The following is a 22,481-nucleotide window of genomic DNA, read 5'->3' on the forward strand; positions in this document are numbered from 1 at the left end:
GGAAAAGGCTTTGCTTGTTATGTTTTTGCTATAGTTATTAGAAATCTTGGAGCTTTATTGTTACTATATTTGATAAAAGATAAACAGGAACATAAACCAGTAACCATCTGGAATGAAAAGAACCCTACTGCTTCTCAGAGGGAACATTATATCCTTCCTTGCATCCTTAGATACTCTCTAGAGCATAACTAGACACACACATCTGTGTTATGTGCCACCATAATTCTTATTTTGGACAGAGCTTTTTCTCCCTCTCTGCATTTCTCCTTCATCCCCAGGAGGGAATCAGCCAGTGATGCCTTGTGAAGGCTGACCTAGAACAGAGGCTAAACTGAGTTAAAGAATGAAGCAGGGATTTACTAGAATAGTAGGGAGTTAAAGAAAAAAGTAGGGATTTATTAGGCTGTCACTGTCATATTATCTGAAAAATCCCTTGGCCAGGATTTCTTCTCCTGGGAAGCTGAGAAGCCTCAGAGAAAAATGAAAATAATAATTATCTGATTGCTTCTCCTATGTTTTGCTGCTTTGGAAAGTGGTTGGAGATTGTTTATCCAACAGGTGGTTGTTTGGTTTCATGTGAATTGTTTTTACTTAATGACTAATCACTGTCAGGCTGTGTTGGACTCTGAGGAGTCAGTCACAGGTTTTCCATTAGTTGAGCCTCCTGTCTGTATCCCTTCTCTATTCTTTAATATAGTTTAGTATAGCATTCTTTAATAAAATATAATATCATGAAATAATAAATTAGCCTCGAAGAACATGGAGTCAGATTCTCAATTCCTCCTTCATCCTGGGGACCCAGCAAACACCACATCAGGCTTCAATGGATCCACCTTGGGCAGCACAAGAGCCCAGCCAGGGCTACACCCAAGATGGACCAAAATGGGCAACTGGTCACAGGGTCTCTCACTCTAATAAGTTCTGCTCCATTTGCATATTGGAGTTCATTGTCCACTTACAGCTCCAGCCCATGCAGTCCCATCCTTGTTTTTCTCTCTTCAGCCCACGTTGTTTATGCTCTTGGGTCTGAGATTTGGGTCATTTGTCCTTGGTCCCCAGCTAGAGAAGGAATTGTTTTGTCTCCCTACTCGGTGCAGAGAGCTCACCATCCCCTCATATGAAGCCCAGAACTGCACACTAAAGCAGCACAGAATCTGAAAAATAGAAAAGCTCAAACCTGAGGCATCACCAGCACCAAACCCACCTGCACAAACCCATCCATGTGACAGGTCACCACTAAAATGGTTTCTGGCCCTCCCCTTGCTCCTGCATTCCCACCACACATCCCAGACCCCATCCCACCAGCTGCACTGTAAGTCTGCACTGCATCAGTGGAAGTTGGCTTGACAAAAAGGATCCAGCATGCCTTGACAGCTACTTGAAGTCATCTGAGCTTTACACACACCAGATTTTCCATGTAAGCATATTCTGGACAGCATTAGTGCAATAAAGGGCATTCCAGGGGGAGCAGAACCAGCTCCTGCAGCAGGAATCAGGATGAATTTTAAGTATCAGCGTGAAGACAGATTGTCTCCTCATCAGTCATAGCACTATAAATATTAATCTAATGTTGATTTAACAGGAATTTCTCCTGGTCTTGATCTGCAGTAGCAGCTCCTAGCATGCAGCTTCCAGCTACAGAAGCACTCAGGAGCTTCTGAAGTTCATATTACAGGGACAGAGTGTGATTTCCCAGGTTTGAGATTTCCTGATTAACACTGATCTGTACCACTTGGGTGGCCTCAGAGAGCTCACTGTGAGGATGAGGTTTTTGGGACTTGCATGATCCCCTGAGCTCCAGCACTACCACAGCACTGGGGGTAGAATTACAGACAACAGCTGGAGCAACACTCAAGGGGACAACATAAACTATTTCATCTGCCTCTTTTCCTTCCTGTGTTGTCCATCCTTTTATATTTTTTCCCCTTTTTTTCTTTCAGCATGCAGGTGTTTTTTTAATACCTTTGTGGTAGAGGGAAAACCAGATCTCTTATCTGTGAAGAATTTCATGTCAGAAATTCTATGTTAGGGTAACATCATGTAAGGCAATGAGGAGCTGTTATGAACCCCAACATTGGATCAGTATAACCTCAACACCTCCTGTAACCATCACTCCAGCACTTGCAGCAGCCAGAAGGAGCGTGAGGCTCTCCTGAGCCCAAAGTTGCACTCTGTCTCCCTGACCCTTTCCAGCTGATGTGTGTCCTTTCACCTCCTCTCTCCAGAATAACCTGGAATTAACCACAACAGGAAATATTCTGGGTTTGACAAAGGGATCTGCACCCCAAGGCAACAACCTGGCACTCTAGGGTGATGTATCCAGAATCAGTTTTGCATCATAGAGTCCAAACCACTGAAACAAACATAAAAAGGCAAGAGTCAAGAAACTGGATTAAAAACAAAGACTGCACTCCATACAGGCCAAGAAATCCTTGATGCTTCATATTATACTTTAGAAAATCACTTTAGCCCAGGACTCACTTAGTGATTACAGCCCCATTTCAGGCCCAGATACCCAAGTGAAGCTCTGATGGAAGGTTTAGAAAAGGCCTTTTAGCCACAGACAGGGAGATCAATCTGTTTAGTCTCAAAAGGGAGAGAGTGGGAGGCAACCTGATTACACTGTCTTCATATGGTGAAGATAACAGGCTCTTAAAAGGGATTTTTAATCTAGGAGAGCAGCTTAACAAAATGCTCCTGGCTAGGAAGCATTTGGTGGTCTGAAGTGGTTTCTAATTGGAAGTGGTCTGAATCCAGACCACTTCAAATTAGAAACGAGACACTTTAAAAAACTGAATTTAAAAAAAAAGGTCACCTTTTTAAGAGGTTGTGACCACTGGGACAGCCCACTTGGAAAGGACAGTCTCCAGACAAAGACTGGATACTTTCTGGCAGTTGCCCTTCTGTCCCCCCTTAAGGAGCTCAAAAGGGAAAGCCAGCTAAAATTTACCAAAATTTCACCTACCAGCTCCTTCTGAGCTTATCTAAGCCCTCAAAATAGCTCAATCTAAAAAAAAAAAAAAAAAAAAAAAAAAAATAATAATCCTTGCTAACAATGACACTGCAGTGCCATCTAGGTCCACATTTACCTGGGCTTTAGCAGCATTTGTGCCTCCATCACAGCTGTCCTTGAAATGAAGAGACCACCCAAAACAGCCAGCCCAATGCCTTTTCACTCTGTTAATACCTTATCCCAGCTGGTTCTTGCCTGCTCTCATCCCTTTTGGTCTATGTTTGAACTGGAAAAGAAACTACCTTTTGCAAAAAAAATGCATTTACAGCCTGCTGCAATTCTGTCCTGCTCCCACCATGCCATAGGCAGGAAGGGCAAGTGGGGGTTAAATAAATGCATGCACAGTGGACAGACTTGTATTTCACTCCTTTTATGCCCATTCATTGAACCATGGCTTGGAAAAAACTTCTTGGATCATTGACTGACACATTCCCCACTAAACCTTGACCCTAGACACCACACCCACACATTTTTTGAGCACTTCCAGGGATGCTGATTCCTTGAACAGCCTGTTCCAATGCCTGCCTACCCTTTCAGTGAAAATCTTTCCTAACACACAGTCTAAATCTGCCCTGGCACAATTTGAGGCCGTTTCCTCTTGTCCTGTCACTTGTTACCTGGGAGCAGAGACTGACCCCCACCCTGGCTACATCCTCCTTTCAGGGAGCTGTAGGGAGTGATGAGGTCTCCTCTCAGCCTTCTTTACTCCAGGCTGAGCCCACCCCTCTCAGGCTCTCTAGCTGCTCAGAATGACCCTGAGATGTGTTAGAAAGTCTCTTTTCCCAGCCTGGCTCTTGATGAAGGAGTCAGAGCTCTTCATTTCTCAGTCTCAAGGTTGTTTAGTGTTTCTTATCTATAAAATTCCTTCTCCTGGCCTGCCAAGGTCCACTCAGCAGGACAGCCCAGGACACTCTGCCTGCTCCCAGGGTGGTGTTATCTCTTTATACTAAAAACTACCTGTACAATATTTACAATTACTTTCCAATACCTATTACCTATGTTAGACAGTGAGCTTCTACTTTAAATCTAAAAGTGCCACCATCACAGCAGAAGATGGAGGCCAAGAAGAAGAAGAAGGAGAAAGGCTGGACATACCCAGATCCCTCTATCTTGGCCCCTGAACCCTCATTCTAAAAACCTTGAAAATCTATTTTTCACCCCGTGATAAATTCACTATCATTCTGCTTAATTTGTCATGGCTTGCAGATCTTCATATAAGGTTGGTAACTTTTTCCACAGGTGATAATCAAAACCACAAGTGTCTTGGGCTCTGTGCCAGGGGTCTTGGCCATCCAGGTCAGCCAGAAGGATGTCCTGAGTTCCAACACAGCCCCAGTTCCCTCAGGTGCTCCTCATGGGCCTTGTGCTCCAGAACCTTCACCACTCATTTCTGTTCAGCAGTGAGCACTGCTGGCATTCCTCACACCAGCATCACTGGGGATAGAGAGATGACAGCACCACTCACAGCTCTGTGAAAGCTCTCTGTGACCCTCTGTGAAGGGGTTCAGCAGGAACCAACAGGGCTCCATGGCTGTTTCTCCTGGCACATTCCCCCTGCATGCCAAAAAGAAAATTATGCCATGGGTTCCCAGAGAAATGAGGTGTCTCAAAGAATCACAGAATTGTTTCAGCTGTAAGAACTTTAAAGACCACCTGGTTCCAACCCCTCTGCCATCAACAGGGACACCTTCCACTGTTCCAGGCTGCTCAGAGCCCCATCCAGCCTGGTCTAGAACATTCCCAGGAATGGGGCAGCTTCACTGGGCAACCTGGGCAAACAACTGAAAATACAAATGACAGGAGGACACAAGATATCAGATACAACTGTCCCCCTTTCTGCAAGGGTTTCAAAGGGAGCCCTTGGGTGGCCAAGCAGTGTCAGATCCCATTAGTGATTCTGAAGCACAATGCTGTTTGATTTATTTATCAAAGCTTTTATTTTCAAAGGAGTTGAAAGGGAACCCGGTCATCTGGGAGGGGAGGGAGAGAGACACAGAAAGGTGAGTTCACATCTAGAAAGGCCTTTCAGAATTTGAAGTTGCATGAAAGATTTCTCTAAGAAATCCCCAATAGCTTTCATTGAAGCAGTTACACACTTCCCTGCCCCACTCCTAGCAAGAAGCACCAACACCAAGGTGTGGAGAGATTTGTGTGCACATGCAACACCTGCCATCAATGCAGAAAACTTTATCCATGGAGAACTTTGCTAAGGTTTTAACCTGGCAGCCCTTCCTTGCTTAATTCTCTGTCTTTTCAGGGGAGAGCCCATAGCTACATGGGGGAAAAAACAACTTTAAATATCACACCAAAGACTGGAAAACACAAAGCACAATTTCCCACCCCCAGGGAGCTCCTACTGGCAAGCACTTCCTCAGGAGTTTGTGGAGAAGAGCCACAGGCACAGCAGCCACCCTCGGCGAGGAAGGGACCCTGCTGTCACTTGGTCCCTGCACTGGAGCCCCATTCCTCATCTCGGCTGCAGGGAACTTCTCCAGCAGAGCTGCAGCTGCTAAAACAACCCTGGGATGAATCCTTCTGTATTCTGAACGATTTGCTGCCCTCTATAGTCCAGGCAGAGCTTTATTCAATCCACAGCAGGAGCACTACTGCTTTTAGCTGAATTTCTCCAGCAGCCCTTGGAAGTGAGAGCCCAAGGTGGCGGGAGAAAAAGGTGATGGGGCCAACAGGAAGAGCAACAAAGTCACCCTGCCCAGAGTGAATCTTCACCAGGGCAGTCATCCCAAGGGTTTCCCATCCCCAAGGAAGCCCTGCCTGAGAATCAATCACCCAACTTCACCACCCTGCAGAGTGAGAAAGGGGACAGGCATTGCTTAAGGCCATGCCTGCCTTGCTGCTCCTAGTGCTGTGTCTCCAAGCTACAGCAGCTCAAAGCTAGAATAGAAATCTGCAAGATCTCTGTGAAGCTGAAAAAAACCCCCACAACAGTCTGAGCAGAGAGCCCTGGAGAGGCACAACTCTTCAGCACACTGTAACACACCTGCAGGTAAAATATTTCCCTCGTCAAGCTGCTGCTGCCCAGCTTCACCTTTCAGTCCTGAGAGTGAAGCAGGAAAAGGGAGCCCAGCCCATTGCCAGCCTCTGCAGAAAGCTGATCCCAAGGGGACTGAGAAGGGCTTGGGTTTGGAGACCAGAGGGGCTGAGCCTCAGGAACCACTAACCAGCTCAGAAATAGATGGCTGGGAGTAAATTCAGGAGATCAAGGACCTCATCATCTCCAATGGCACTAATATTTCATTTATGAAAGAGGGAACACAGCACAAAACAAGCTAAAGCTTTATTTCCACAGCCCTGCTATCCTGAAAAAAAATCCCCCCCCAACTCACTGCCTTTATTAGAACTAACCACAAAGCTTCCAACAGGGAAAAAAAGCTTTCACTGCAAACCAGTGACGTTTTCAGCAGATTTTTCCCAAAAGAAAACAGATTCTGCTGTTCAGCCTTCCCCAATTACGCTGGCACAACACATCTCTGGAAGTGACAGGTGCTCTGGGTTTGGTGTAACCCAAATAGAGCCTGCAGGTAGATGCAGCCCTCCAGTGGTGAAGAGAAAGACACACAGATATGCATTTTGTGTGTGTGTGGCTAGAGACAGAGTTATTGTAATTGATAGTGGCGCCCTGGAAAATGCTAAGATAAACTCTGAAATGTTAAGCCTTGTGTTTTACCTGCATAAGTAGTATAATTGCTAGCTGAAATGATTGTTTAGTAATTAAAATAATTATTGTATAATCATAAGAAGAACAATGAGAAACTGTATGTTCCTAGTTTAAGGTGGCCATGCTTGGCTGAAATCTGTGTATACTATAGAACAATGTAAGTTTAATAATTAACATGAAAGTTATATAACGATAGAATATAAAAGCATATCCATCCCAAACCCATGTCAGAGTCAGATTTGGGTCTTTACCCCTGACACCCAGAGCTCTTCAAAAAAAGCACCTGCATAGAATCATTTCTCGTGATTATGTGTTCCTGAATGCTGACATAATGAGCAAAGAATTCTTCTCTCTCTTGGTGGCCCTTTGGGGCTGCCAGTGCACAGAAAACTACAAATCCAGACCCAGCTCAAGACAGCACTGCCAATTCATCCTAATTGCAGATGGTGTCCCATCACCTTTGTAATGTAACAGCCAAAGTTGATGGTCAGACAACAGGTCTGGGGCACCTTGGCCATCCAGGGGTCAGGAAATTTCATCATTCCCCTGCTGCAGGGTCTAAATCTTACCTGCACAATTTAGAGATCGTTTGCTGCTCCTTCAGGTCCTTCAAGAAGTGAACGGTAAGGGGAGCAACAGCCCAGAAAAGACAATCAGACAACTTCATTCACACCTTTTGGCTCTGGCCACTGATGTTTTACTTGATGGGAGCACCTGGGCAGAGCCTGGGTCACACTCCATTCCATCTTCCAACCACCAGAGCAAGAAGGAGTTAACCCTTGTAAATTAGAGCAGCTCCTTGCACTTTGTCCTGCTCACACAGGATCTCTGCAGAGCTCAGCCAACACACGAGTTACAGCTTCTTAAGAGAGCAGAGGAGAGAGTTTGGTGTAAGCTAGCAGGATTTGGACACTCTCTGGGGCCAACAGCTAAGGAAAAACTCAAGATGATGTTGTAAAGAGGTACAGAGACAGCCTTGTTTGGGGGTGGCCTGTCAGTGGGCAGCAGAGTCCTTTGAGCCCGACCCAGCCAGGACCCACCACTGCACCCTCACCTGAGCTCCCCTCACCTGCTCTGCTCTCCTGCTTTCCACGCGGCTCCACCACAGCAATATTCCAGCAATCCTCCGATGTAGCAGTGCCATCTTCAGGCCCAAAACCTGCCCTGCACCGCTGGGGGAACAGCGACCTGCCCGGGGAGGAGGGGACGAGGTGTCCTGGAGAGCAGGCTCAGTCCCCAAGGTAGCAGCACTTGATTTGTTACAGCCCTGTGCTGTCTGCAGCTTGCCCTCACTTTCCAGGTGATCTCAGCCCCTGAGAACTGCAAATGGAAGATCCATGTGGGCTTTTCCAGCCTCATGACAAGTCTCCCTTCCAACCACTGATTTTTTATCCCATGTGGAACTAGAGCAGACACCTCTGAGCCAGCCCACCAGCCCCTGGTCATGTCTTCACTCAGACCCATCTCCCAGAACACAAACTGCCAGCTAAAACAACCCCAGGAGAAGAGGAACTCCTTGGTAGCAAGTGCAAGACTTTTGGGAATTGAGAACTTCCAGACCGGGTTTTTTGTCCTATTTCAGGGGCTCCCAAACCTCTGCATTCTGCAAACCACCTGTCTGAGCAGAGCCAGACAATCTCTGGCTCTCCTCCAGGGCAGACTTGTCTTCCCCACAGCTATCTGCAGCTAGACCTGTGCTCCCAAAGGGTACTGAGATGCCCATTAGCCTTTAAAAAAATGCTATTTACACTAATGCTGTAAGCCAGTGACCCATCTCACTGGGATCCTCAGGGACAGCACTCTGATTCCATTATCAACAGGTTGGTGGGATATTTTTGTGGGATATCACACTCTACACCTGGCCATGCAGGACCTGCATTAATGCCTGCTAACACAGTGCAGGACCTTATGGCACTGTCACACTGGGTGCATTCACAGTGCCCTGCAATTCCATCCACCTACAAAATCCCAAAGTTTCCCTGGATAATACCACATTGAGATGCCTCCCCTGCCTTCACTAGAGCTCTGGGAGAGACCCTGTCTGCCTGGGGCATGGTGCATCCAGCCTTTTGGAATGCTTTCTGGGTGTGGGATTGATGATCCAAAACTCCTGTGGCTCCCCCCAGCACGGGCTGTGGGCTTGTCAGGTGCCCAGGCTGTGCTGGGCTGCCCTACCCTGGCACTGCCAGCCCAGATTCATGGAGCAGCTGGCACAGAACCCAGGGAACCCTGTAATGGGATGGTCTCAGCACACCTGAAATGTCTGCATGGCCCTCAGCCTCAAACACAGGAGGACAACTACAGCTTCCCCACTAAGAACAGGGGATTCTGGCACCTTACAGGGAGATGCCACCTTCTCCTTTCCAGCCACCCTTCCCCTCCCCTGACAGCAGGTGTCACACACAAACCTCCTTGCAGCAAATTGGCATGGATTTCCACTGAGCAGTTTATGTCACAAAAAAAAAAAGACTCCTTCAGCCAGTAAGAGCTACAATTTGGCACCACTCAGCCTAACTGGGAACAATTTCCCATCAGTGGCACATCAGCCTGTGGGCAGCAAGGCAGAGCAGAGCCCTCCACTGGACTGGGAGAGCTGGGAGGCTGCAGGGCTCTGCTCAGCACTCTGCAGCCAGAGGCTCAAAGCATCACCTGGTTTGGCCATCAGCACTGCTTATCTTGGGGCCTGGATTAATGGAGCCCTGAAATGCACCTAGGGTGGGATGTAATGATGAGCTACAGCCAGGGTGGTATGTAATGATGAGTTACAGCTCCCAGCTGGGCTCCCTGGGTCCTGTGCCAGCTGCTCCCTGGGCTGGCAGTGCCAGGGTAGGGCAGCCCAGCAGCTACTTCAACTCAAAATTGCTGTAAAGAGCTAAAAAGAAGATACAGCTGAGTGCAGGGCAAGCCCACGATGGTCAGGCCATGGTGTTTTCATCAGCTCCTTAAGCAGCAGAGGAACTGGCATAGGGGACCCCACCTTAAGTCTGCAGCTGAGTTTGCTTTGTGGCAGGATGAGCCACATGACCCTGAAAAGATCCATGGAGGGAAAGAGTTTGCCTGTGTTGGACAGTGCCTCTGTTCTGGGAGGTGGGAAGCTGCTCCAGTGCCTTTGGTTTCCACACTAAGGCAGCTCTGCCCACAGCTGGGCCAAGGAAGCCTCAGCACACCTTACCTGTGTGGTGAACCCTCCAAGGTGGCAGCTCCTACCAAGGTGCCCAGGTGTCACACTTTGGACAGCCACAATACACAGAGTATCACCCTACAGTTTTAGAAAGCTTCCACCCATACAGAACAACTCAACTTCTAGAAGCAGAAGGCTTCAAGCATCTGCTCTTCTTGTTCTTCAGCCCAACCTTTTATCCCCCTCCTGTTCATGCATGGCACCTGTGTGCCCCCTGTTCCCTTTGTGGTTGCTCAGTGCCCCTGGGCACTCCATGGCTCATTGCTGTCAGTGCTGCTCACCTGCTGCTCACAGCTGTGCCCACTGGGGATGAGGATGGGCCACAGCCCCACTCCCAATCACCACAAACTGTGTGCCTACATCCAGGAGGAATTTTGGGCATTTGGATATATTTCTCTATGCCAGAGACCCTTGGTCAGTCACACAAAAGCAGGTTCAAACTGCAGACATGCAGCAAGCCCATTCCTCTAAGTCATGGGCATCCCCAGGCCAAGGTCTAGGTACTGATTTTGGTTAGAAAGAAGAGTGGTTCAGAGACAGGTAAAGGACTGTGCCTGATAAGCAACACCCCAGGATCTGAGTGGTGGCTGCTAATCCTGGCAATGCCACATTCACATGAGGCATGTAGAGGGCTCAGGATCAGTGCTTTCAGAGCTGTCCTCAGGTTGAAGCATCCAGCTCTTGTCTCCTGATGCAACAGCTTCAGAGGAGATGACTGGTGTGCTGCTGTGCCTATGGCACCTGGTTGGGATGCTCAGTCTTTACAAAACTTGGACCTGCAGCCCAGGTGGTACCCAAGTCCTGGCTGACATTGGGCTGAGGCACCTGGCCCTAGAAGAGATTTCCTTGTGACTGCCTCAAGAGGCTCCTGCCCACAGAGGAAATCCCATCCTTTGTAAATATTTCTCCTTTTCAGTATCTCTTCTATACATTCAGTGTTTCATTTCAGCTTCTTCAAGAAAAGAATCCTGAAGAAAATTCCTGAGGATAAGGAAGGTGGTGATATTTCCATGATAATCAGGATTTTTAGTAAAAAATCCCATTTTTCTGAAAGTCTTCGGAAGCTAACTATTTTAGCTTTGACCCTTTGGCAGCATCTGGAACATGCTCTGCAGAACATCATTGGGAAAATTGTTCCTTGCATCAGGAAAATGGTTCCTTTATTTCTTTTTGAAATAAAATACATAAACAAGGAAAAGAAGAAGGGTCTTGCAAGTCCAGAGGCAAGTTGGGATGCAAACAGGATCAGGGCAGGACAAGTGAATGACAGAGGAGTTACCCCAGGTTTGCTCTCTGATCCAAGTCCTGCAAAGAATTTGTGGCTATAAGTTTTTTAGGGGATTGGTGGAGTCAGAAATCTTTCTTTGGAAACATTACATGTTAACTTGTAAACCAAACAACATACAATCAACAAGAGTCCATCTGGTTCAATAGAAATAGATCTTTATTAATAACATGCACATCATACGTATATTTAAAATACATATACATTTTTTCTACTATTCACTTTAGAAAACAATTTCATAAAAACCTTCAGTCAGGTCCCAGGTAATTTTAAACATTAAAAAGCTGCTTTTTTTTTTGTTACAGAACCAGTAGGTATTATTCCAATTTTTTGGTGTATAATCACCATGTGTTTAACATAATGCAGGCTCATGCATTTCAATAGAAATAGGTGTTCCCTTCTCTGCTTTGTCAGTCGTGTCAAATATATGCTGATATACTTGACAACACCTGCCACAGTTGCTATATGCAGCTGTGATTCCCTCCTGGGAGCATTCTACAGGTGGTGTTTAAAATCTGGAGACAACTTTTTTACAACTTTCTGAGTTCCTACGAGGGGCTCCTGGTGCTGCAGGTGGCCCAGAGCCCAGCTGTGGCAGAAACCAGAAAAACAGAATTTCACGAATGTCGGAGAGGAAAGCAATCTGAAAAAAGAAACGAGGGAATTGGCAAATCCCCTCTTGTGTCCATGGCAAACTGAGGTCAGGGCTGGGTTTCCCAAGGTCCTGCCAAGTACCAAATTAGATCTGGAGAGAGTGCACAGAGATACCAGCGATAGATGGTTTGCAGATTTACAGAACATTTACAGAGGCTCGTACGAGGATGGGACTTTAAGGCACAATAGTCCATATACTCAACACATTCATTGGAAAACAGAATTCAATTTACAGTGCAAGAGAGATGTGTTGGAGAGCTGAAGCAGCAGCTCGGGGGTCACGGTCACCGATACCGCGGCGTTGAGGGGGGTCTGGCAGCCCCAGCCCCGCACAAGCTCATGCACATGCTGAGCATCAAGCACACAAGGAGCCTCTCAGGCTCCAGCAACAGGCTCTGAGTGAGGAAATTGGGTGATAACCCAAGCCTTTACAGGATCAGGGCCCTAATGTCACAGAATCATGGAACCATGGAATGGTTTGAGTTGGAAGAGACCTCACAGACCGTCTGGTTCCAACCCTCCTGCCATGGGTGGGGACACCTGCGCTAGAGCAGGGTGCTCAAACTCAGCGTTGGGGTTCTGCACCAGACCCCACCCACACCCACACCCACACTGTGCACCCCACCCATGTCCAGCCAGAGCAGCAGCACAAAGAAAACTCAACTCATAGAAACACTAATTCCAGCCAAGTGTGCTGCTGTTCCCAGGTGAAAATGAAATGTCCTAAGCCAGTCATTTTCGAAATGATCAGCTCTCCTCACCAAGTCTGTCCTTGTTACCCAGCTCATCCATATTCTCTCTGATGAATATTCTATCTCCAAGGCAACTGAGTCAAAGGGAAGCAAGGACTTTCTTTACATCCAGTGCAAACATAGCCCATATGTAGGAGTTCCTAATGCAGTCATAATAGAACATATATATATATATAAATCTATCTCACTGAAAGTTGACCACCTACAGACAGATTCTCACATCAGAAGCCAGAAGAGCTGAACTGTAGCTACAAACCCAAAAAAGAAAAATCACTGTATGTAGCTGCATTAAAATGCTGGTACCCAGTAACTTGGCAACTAAATGTTAAAATCAATATAAGTATATAATTCAAAACGTGTCAAATATTTCGGGAGTCACTTGCAATGTTATTGCACATTTGTACTTCTTTATCACCCCATAAAGTATTTTTAAGCACTCAAACCAAAATTTTCAGACCCACTTTTCAGCAGCACCAATCACTGGGCAAAGCAGAAGGCAGTAAAAACTGAAGCAGACTTAAAGCATATAGAATAGTGAACCTTTGATTCAATTCCATATCAAAAAGTCAACCATAAAATCTCAATTTGTTCTCTAGAAAGAAATAATCTATTTTAACAGCTCCTGGAGCAAGAGAAAATTTTAAAAAAAAAGACAGAATGTGTTTTCTTCAAGAAAACAGCACATGAGAAAAACATGAGTAAATTGTCATTCTCTTTCCTAGGTAGCCCAAGGAGTTTTGTGACCTGATGCAGATTTTTGTCTTTTTTGTCTGTTCAGTTATCACAATGCCTTCACAGAGAAGCTTTCAATAGGCAAGAAAGTATCTGCCTCTTTCAACAGGCAAAGAACTTCTTCAAAGATGAATCTAACAGGGCCAATGTTTCTTGTTCAGGTGAGGTTAAAGACTTTGATCCTACTGAGCTTTTCTCATGTCATTGAAACGTTTCTAATTTTAAGTTAAAAGATTTGTTTATTCAAGCCAGAGCCATCCTATGACTATAAAAAATCAGTCATCTAGAGAAAAGAAGCATTTAAGCATTTTCCTGTACATGCTAGATCGTTATGAAACCAAGTGAAAATGGACATGAAGAGAAAAAAAATGCATAAATCAAGCCACTTCAGAGTGGAAAATTACATGGTTTGAAAAATCAGAAGACAGGAGCAATTTTCCTTCACCATTCTCCCAGCCCTTGGGTGGCACGAGGCGTTCCCGGTGCCACAGAGTCCAGGGAGCTCCTGGGGGATAATGGCACCTCTGACAAGAGCAAAAGGGCTTCTCTGCCACCTCTTTCTGGTCATACTGGGCCTGTCCTACCCCCCTAATCAGCAGCCTGGGCTCTCCCAGCCCCCTGTGGAAGTGGGCATGGCCACTTCCCACTGGAAATTTCTCAAACCACATTGAAACCATTTCTCAAATCATGCAACTGCACCAGCTGCCTGATTTTGAGCTGGTGCAAGCCCAGGGACAGCAAGAATCAAACCATGCACAGCCAGGAAGCTCTGAGGCTGAACTGCACTGGCTGAGGATTGAAAGACACCCTTTTCTAGGAGATAGGCAAATATGACTTGTCTCAAAGGAAAAACAGATCTGAACATTCATCATGACTAGCAACACCACCCAAACAGTACTGCCCTGTTTTTTCAGCCTTCCCACAGTATCTGAGATGTTTATATTCTCCAGTTTGCAGGTTATCCTTGTTTTGAATTACACTGCTGACGTTATTTTTTTTTAATTAAAGGAAAAAAAAAAATCTGGATTTTACTGCTTCCTTCAGTCTCTTAAACCTGTACTGACTTCTAACTACTGATACCAGAGTCAACTTTGTTCTTCACACCTTTCTGCTTTTGCCTTTTCTCCAGCACTAACACGTGCCTGGGAGCTGCAATGATATGTGTGACACACGACCAGGGTGCTCTGAGCAGGGTGACAGGAGGAATCTGACACAAAAAGCACATTCCTGGCAAGCCACAGTATTTGTTCACACTATATAATGCTTCAGAAATAGCATCAGCCACATCTGCGAGAGCAAAGCCTTTCAAAACAAATAAAAAATTTGGTTCTTAGATATATATGTATATATATGTGTATATATATAAATATATATCTGCCTCCAGCTGAGTGTGCACTATTATTTACTTTGTTTTAAAGCTTTAAAGTGGTAATAGCCAGCGAGGCAAAGCCAACAGACCTGTAGGACTTTGACAGGCTTTGAACCATCTTGTGTATTTGTTCAGCAGTTCTGGGATGCAGGTCCCTGACAGCTAATTTACAGGCTCATTAATCACATTCCCCCAGATTATAGTGCAATCTCTGCTTCTGACCCCATTGCTGGAGCTTCATCTTTTCCCCAATGTTACTCTTTGGTATTTTCATGACGTAGCTTTGGCAGCTGTGAAACTTTCCACTTGTAGTCATTCCGTTTGCTGAACATCCCACATGCCATAGCTTGTGAAATATATATATTTACATATTTTAAAGTTAATTCCCAGATTGAAGTTAGACATTTCACTTAACCTGAAACATTATTACTGATGCTGAGCAGTTTTATCAGGAGAGCCTCTGAGGTCTTACCATCATCTGTCAGATACATTCATTCTCTATCTATGAGAGTTATCATTGTTTTCTGCCTTTTATAGTCCACATAAAAAGAAATTGCTGTCTATTCCCTAGAACCAGTGTGAACCTCGGGCCAAACAGCAAATTAGCATGCAAAGAAGTATTCAGGGAAACAGCTAGGGAAAGAGGCAAATGAAGTTAAGGGAACACTGATGATGGGCTGAAGAAACAATCTTTCCTGTGAGTCATTCTGGTTTGTATTAAAATAGCAAAGTAGATACCAGCTAAGAGATAAGTAAAAAGTGAATGCAACTATTTTTTTTTAAAAAAACCAACCCACAAACCCTTGCAAATCTCAGTACAGAGTGTCTGTAAGTAGCAAGCGAGTTCAGTCTCTGAAAATCCTAAGCTAAAGACTGATTCCTTTGGCACTGACTCCTTCATGGTCAAAACAATTCTCAAAGAAACTTTCTGTCTACACCTTTACAGCAGATAACTTGTGTTCTACTCCTCACTGTTAGACTACTCCACTGCTTCGGGGGCTCCCCTTGCACCGGGGAGGGCGGAATTTAACTGTGAAAGGGATTCAGAGCATCCGTATCTACACACAGGTAACTTTAAGTGCAGCTTTGTTTCTACAAACCGCCTTGCACGCAGTCTCTGCAGGTTTAGGACCTCTGTATTGCACCTCTCTGTGTGTACAGCAAGCTGCTTCACACCGGGGGGGTTAACAGAGCATTATCCAAAGCACCTTCCACTCAGCTCCCTCCTCTCCGCCTCCCGATGGCAAACACATCTGCAATTAGTGCCTCGCCTCAACACCTCAACAAGCAGTCCAAGCATTCAGAAACAAACATCAGTGGGTCTAACAGCTACTTTTAATTCATTTTATAAATAAGCAACTGAGAATTTTGCTCCAGGTGGCTGCCCGTGTAGCCCATGCCGTAGACGGCGCTCTCTGCGGAGTAAGGCACGATGCGATACGAGTGCAGCTCTTCATAATAGAGCGACTGGGAACAGCACTCCTGCACCATCAGCTTCAGCCGTTTTCGTGCGTCAGAGTAGGCAGTCCTATAGCACGGAGCCTCCTTAAAGTATTCATAGCTCTCCCTCTCTGTCTCTAGGTGGATCTTCCTCAACAGATTGTTAATTAATACAGACCTACGGAGATAGGCTTCGGGGTCGTCCAGGAAGCGGAGTTTCTGGAGAGACAGTTTTAGGATACAAGTCCGGTCCTCTGGTAGTATCAGGTGCTAGGGAGTAAATGGGTAGGTCTTTAGCATCAAGGAATGAAATTAGGGCGAGGGTGGGGGTCTGGAGTGAGGGAGATACTCACTTTTGGACAATACTCGTGGTAATCTTTCAAGGAATGAAATTAGGGGGAGGGTGGGGGTCTGGAGTGAGGGAGGTACTCACTTTTGGACAATACTCGTGGTAATCTTGATGTAAATGTTCTTCTTCTGCATATTTTCTCTTAAAGTAAGCTACTTTCGACGTCGTTAATGTCTTTGGTAGGCCCCGATCAGATCAGCTCTGCACGAAAGAGGAAAAGGAAAGTCAGTAATGGCCAAGGTGGCTGCAGCATCACAGCCTGGGGTGTGCAGGGCAAGGAGAGATCCAGAAGGGGACAACACTCAGCCTCGGCCTGCAGCCCTCAACCAGCTGGAAAAACAGTTGAGAGGTTGGCAAATGTGAAGCTGTCTCTGAAACAGCCACCCTAAGGCTTGCCAGCACAGCCAGCCCCTCTCCCCTCTCTGGAGTGACCACCACAGCACTGGGCACAGGCAGGGTCTCCTGATCTACAGCTGAGTGGGTGTCGGGGCCAGCCACAGCCCCACAGAGCAGGCAGGAGATGCCCGAGATGGGAATGTCACTGACCAGGATGTCACTGACCAGGATGGGGCCACTTGTGTGCAGGACAGGGGAGCCTGTGCCCTGATGTGGGGGGTGTGGGCCGGGGATTGGGGTTTGATTTCCACCCACCACGCACGGAGCTCCGTGGCTTCCCTGGAAAACCAGTGCAGAGTGCATGCACTAGATGGTGGTGTTGGCTCAGAAGAGCAGAAGAGCCCCAGTTCAGTGGGAGGGTGATGGAGTGGGTTTGTTCTCCGGGTGGCTTCAGTTTTCAGGGCACAGAGGCCGGAGGGTCAACATTTGGGACAAGAAAAGGAATTATTGGGCTTTTGTCCTGTGGTAAGAGCCCAGGGGAGGTCTGTTCCTCCAGAGCTGAGCCCTGCAGAGGGCCAGGGCTCTCTGGGCTGCCTCATCTGAACCTGCTCATCTCCCTGGAAAGGTGACATGGTGCTAATTCAGCATCTTAATGAGGTCCCTAATTCCAGTGGTACTCAGCCTGGAGGGCACTGGGTCCCTGTGAGAACCAGGACTGGGCTTGGCCATTCACCAGAAAACACGAGGAGCCCTGTGCATTTCTGGGAGGAACAATCTCCTCCCAAGCCCTCCTTTTCATAAGAAATATCTGTCATTTGTTTTTTAATGTACTTTAAAAAAAAACGAACAACAAAAAAAAAACCACCAAAACTTTATTACACTGATATCTAAAGGCAATTCAGGAGAAGAAATTATCCAGAGACACTTCACACAATAACTCAAAGTCAGGTCCTATGGAAAATATTTTCTTCCCCATGTTGGGATCTCTTTATGGGAGCACTTGAAACTTAGATTTTCTGAAGAAATAAAGGGTTTGGTTCCCTGACACAATAGAAAAGCAATAATGTATTGCACAGCCAGAACACAGACCTCATGTTGCTGGAAGGATCCTTCCATGGGAGTACTGAGATACCCACACAACAATTCCAGGCACTGACAGCATCTCTCCTTCACTGGCAGGAAGGAGCAATGTGTCCTGCCTTCCTTCCTCTACATCAAAAACCCACAAGGAGGGGCTGAAGAAGAAATCCCTTCAGTGAGAGGATTCTTGCATTTTCTCACTGAATTTTAAGTCTGTGAGGATGGAGGTTTTGCATGAAGGATTCTGCAGGTCTGTGCAGAAAACTGACTGGTGGAGTAACACCCCATTTGGAGTCAAAGCCCCTCAGCCCTGCTCTGGGACCCATCAGGACATGGGCTGCACTTCAGAGCAGCATTTCTCCAGGAGAGGGACTATTGCTCTTACAGTGGGACCACACTGCCAAGGTTTTGGTGTGATGGTTCTATTTGCCCTGGACCATCACACACATCAGAGATGCTCCCAGCACCCACCTCAGCTCTCAAGGGCAAGGGCAGGGCTGTGATCTTCACCACTCCACTGGCATTGAGTAGCTGCAAGCACAGGTTTAAATTTGTGTGCAGCAACCTCCTCTGCTTGTAGGTTTCATTGCAATATTTGAGTTAACACCAGAGCCTGGGCAGCCTGGATATTTAATTACTCTGATATCACGTTCTCCTAGGTGAAACCCCACTGTGCTGTGTTATCTGAGCACAACAACAAATGCATTTATCTCCCAGTGCCACGGGATGGGAGAACATGACAGCTTTCCTCACACTGCTCTGAGGAAGACAAAGGTACAGACAGATGAAGTGACATTCCCTTAGCCACCCAGGCTGTCAGGGCTGGGAAAGGAGCCAAAGCCAGCACACAGGTAGGTCCCTTCCCTCAAACCAAACCTCTAAATGCTGAAACACACTCCCTAGTGCTTTTCAGGGAAAAGGCTGGAAACACAGCCCTACCACTGCCTATATGCAGAGGAAGTAAAAAATCACCCTGAGTACAGACAACCACGGCATGCAGAGCATCTCAGCTGAGTTCTGCAGCTCCCCCAGCTCCATGCAAAACTCTCCCTTGCTGCTCCAGGCCACGGGAATTCTGCTCCCTGCCCCAGGGATGGAGGGTGACTGAAATTCAGCATCCCCTGGGCACAGCTAGTACAGGAGACATCAGGGAGCTGGGACAAGGGAAGGAGCTCTGGCAGCCTGTGGCTGGGAGGGAAGGAGGGCTGTGGGTTTGCACATGCCACGGGCTGGAGGCTGGTTCTGGCTGGCAGGAGCAGACAGAAAAATTGTATTTTGCTGAGGGACACACATGACCATCCTGGCAGAGGGTTCATTGAGCACCCAGATGGCATCCCCTTTCTGGGGTTAGGTTCAGCACCAGCCTGGGACACACCCTTGGTTGGCTGAATTTAAATTCCTACAGACCTTTCATCAGCTAAAGCAGCAAAGTTGTCACGACCCCCTCACCCCAACACCCACAACTTAGTTTAGGAGCAAGGAAGGGAAACAACAACCAAGCAAACACCAAGAGCATCTCTAGGCTGTAAGTTTGGCTTGAAATGTGTTCCCAGTTTTAAATGAAAGACTACATTTGAGGAGCAAAGTCGCCCCAAGCTGCTCAACACCACACCATCTGTCAGCAAATCCCAGCAGCAGCTCCAAATCTGCAGAGCTTGGAGCACCCACTTCCCCAGCTCAGCAGCTCCCAGGGGCTGTCACAGGTGGCTCGGCTCCCCGGGAGGGAAGGGGCGCTGCCTGCACACCTGCAGGGTGAGACACTGAGCTGGAGGCACTCAAATCCCACCCCAGGGCTGCTCAAGAGAAGTTCAGGGTCTGCTCTTGTGATCAGTGCAGCTGCCATCCCACCACCGCTCATTTCATCACCATCAGGATGAAATGATGCTGCTGGTGCCCACACATCTGTCTGCAGGTTCAGGGGAACCAGAGCACCAACTGTGCCCTTGCACCGTGCCCTCAACACCAGCAGCGATGCCAAAGCCCTCCAGGGACCCCTCTCCATGCAGGAGGCTCTCAAGGACCCAGCCTTTCTCTAACCCTCGTTGGAAGTCAGCTCTCCGTGGCTCTGTGCGTGCCTGGGAGCTGCTTGGCTGGGGTTACAGCCACCCGAGGCTGTAGTAATGCCGCAGTGAATCAGACCCTTCGTGTTTTGTTTAAATATAAACATATTGAATCAGTGCTTTTCGTGTAGAAGGCTATTCTCGCGAGCCAAGTGTTTTGACAGCTCCAGCAAGGTGCTATGAGTCACTGCCTCTGCCTCACTCAAGCTCAGAGACAGATACATCTTAATCACATTACGTTTTCTCCAGCGCTACACCACAAGTCAAGGCACGGGGCCAAACCTTCCCACGGGGACCAACCAGCACAGCGCTGTGGTCCCGAGCCTGAGCTTTGTCCTTCCAGCTTGGATGGGGGTCGGGAACGCGCCCCCAGCATCCCGGCAGCGCTCAGCCCCAAGCCCTCCGCTGCTCCCCGAGGGCTCGCTGCAATTTGCACCGGCGGGCGGTGCTGGGGGGCTCGGCAGCCCCGGGGCGGGCTCTGCCGCTGCCCGGTGTTTGCATCCCGCCGGTGCCTGCTCGGAATGCACAGCGCATCGGCTGGAGCTGCCATTAGCGCTAATGGAAGTTCGGAATAGAAATCCCACGCGTGGCAGTGGGGGAATAGACGCCTCTGTCTCAGGCTGGGAGCTCTCAGGGTCAGCTTCGCAAGGGTTTTAATTGTACTTTCAACAGAGCAAAATGGTCCCTTCCTGTTTATTTCTCCGGGAATAATTATGGTGCTCTATGGTGTGGTACTCGCAGAGTTATCAGGCATGTTTGGACAGAGGGCTGTCTTATCTAAATTGGATTGGAAATAGATTTATATCATGGCAACTTCCCATTTGAACTGCAAATTGCAGCAAAGTCGCTTCACCTGCGCTCCTGCATCGCCCCAGTGACAGCAGCCCCTCCTCGGCATGAATTAATGCCGGGCGATTTCCACGGGGCTGCAGCCTAGCCGAGACAGGAGCTGAGACGGAGTTTAAAAATTGATTGAACATCCAGGGAAAAAAACACCTGAGCTTGTGCTTTTGCATCTCAAACAACAGCGAGGGATCTGCAAGCCCCGGCTCTGCGCAGCAGCCCCGTCACAGAACTTGTTACGTGAGCCCTTGGGAGCATCCTCTCACCTGCCAGCTCCCGCACCTCCCCTGCCTTTCCTCGGGAAGAAAATTCCTGCCTGCCTGCTCAGCGCTGCAGAGAAAGGGCTCGTGCGAATCGATGCTGTTTGGTTGTTGGTGCAGACATCTGCAGGGGGTTAGCGCGGAGCCGGCTGGCCGAGCCAGCCCCGCCGAGCTGCTCACCGAGCTGGTGACTCAAATGTGCCGCTGCCCTGCAGGGCTCCTATCGCAGCCTGAAGGAGAGCGATCAATATGCGAGCTACAGCTGCCTGAGACGGAGACCTTCGCTGAGCATCCCTTGCGTGCTCAAACACAAACCCTGAGGCTTCTGAACGCACAGAAACCGGCCTTTATTATCAGCGGGAGACGTGACTTTGACATGGCAGGACGTATCATCACGTCCTTGCTTCTGCTGTCAAAGTGCGGTGATAAACTCCCCCGTCTCAACCTTCAGAGCACTCGCAATTAGGGGGTGCTCAGCTGAAACGTGCTCCTGGTTTCACATGCTCTTCTGCTGCTTTTCTCCTCTCCTAAGGCAGCATCAGCAGCTGGTCCCACTGTGGGATTCCCGGCTGATAATGCAAAGCTACCAGACCACAGGCAGATGAACATGTGGATCGAAAACACATGCCAGCCCCAGGATTTCACGCGGCTGCCAATCGATGGCAGCTCTTCTAGCACATCGAGCCTTATCAGCCAGAGCAAGCCCCCTTTCATTGCCTCACGGGGAGGTGGGGACCCCCAGCCGCACTCCTGTCTGCTGGCTTTGCACTTTAAAACCGCCTTTTAGTTTGCTGATTGCTCTGCAGACCTCCCTAATTGCAGCTTCTCCCTGGGCACACATGTGTACCAGGCACAAGCATCTGAATAGCTCTCGTGAGGGCATGAAGGCATGAGATTAATGGCTGAGTGACTATTCCTGTCTCCCTCCTCAGAGTCCCGCTGCTTTCCCCAGTAGAATACAATAATAATTCAAGGTACACTCCCTTTCGACATTAATCCTGGTAATTTCCCTCACTCAGCCCAACCAGCTGAAGTTTGCAAACTTGTTAGTTACCTGAGGATGCGGAGTCAGTCTGCAAAGGGTCGTTCTGGGGTAATCTCAGCAGTTCTGGTAAGATTTCCCTCTCGCACGGGCTCAGCGAGCATTTCTGGCAGCACGGCACTGCTGAACGGTCACCTGCCGTGGTGGATCAAGGAGAAACACACATGGCTCAGGTGGCAAAATCAGGACAAACACGGCGAGCAGCTGGACTACAAGAGGACAAAGTGCTATTTCAGCATCCCCACAGGGCTTACTAACAGGGATAAATAAGAGTTCTGATGTTACACCCAATTCTCTAACTTTGACCTTGCTTTCTGGAGTCCCTTTCACACACCAGGGAAGCAGATAAAACATTAAGAAGAAAAACCCCAACATTTCAGTCTCTCAGTGGTGTGGCTCTAATCCACTC

The 22,481-nt window shown here is 47.8% G+C and overlaps 1 long non-coding RNA gene across 1 annotated transcript; it reads right to left on the reverse strand.

Annotated features, from left to right (window-relative positions):
- Positions 1 to 14,895: 14,895 nt before the first annotated feature.
- On the reverse strand, positions 14,896 to 22,206 carry LOC108961214 (uncharacterized). Its single transcript, XR_001989392.3, has 3 exons — positions 22,085 to 22,206; positions 16,536 to 16,652; positions 14,896 to 16,372 (listed from the first exon to the last, which is right to left on the reverse strand). It is a non-coding gene; the product is annotated as an uncharacterized LOC108961214 (long non-coding RNA).
- Positions 22,207 to 22,481: the final 275 nt, after the last annotated feature.

The sequence above is a fragment of the Serinus canaria genome, chromosome 5 (assembly GCF_022539315.1).
Source record: "Serinus canaria isolate serCan28SL12 chromosome 5, serCan2020, whole genome shotgun sequence".
Classification (NCBI taxonomy): domain Eukaryota; kingdom Metazoa; phylum Chordata; class Aves; order Passeriformes; family Fringillidae; genus Serinus; species Serinus canaria.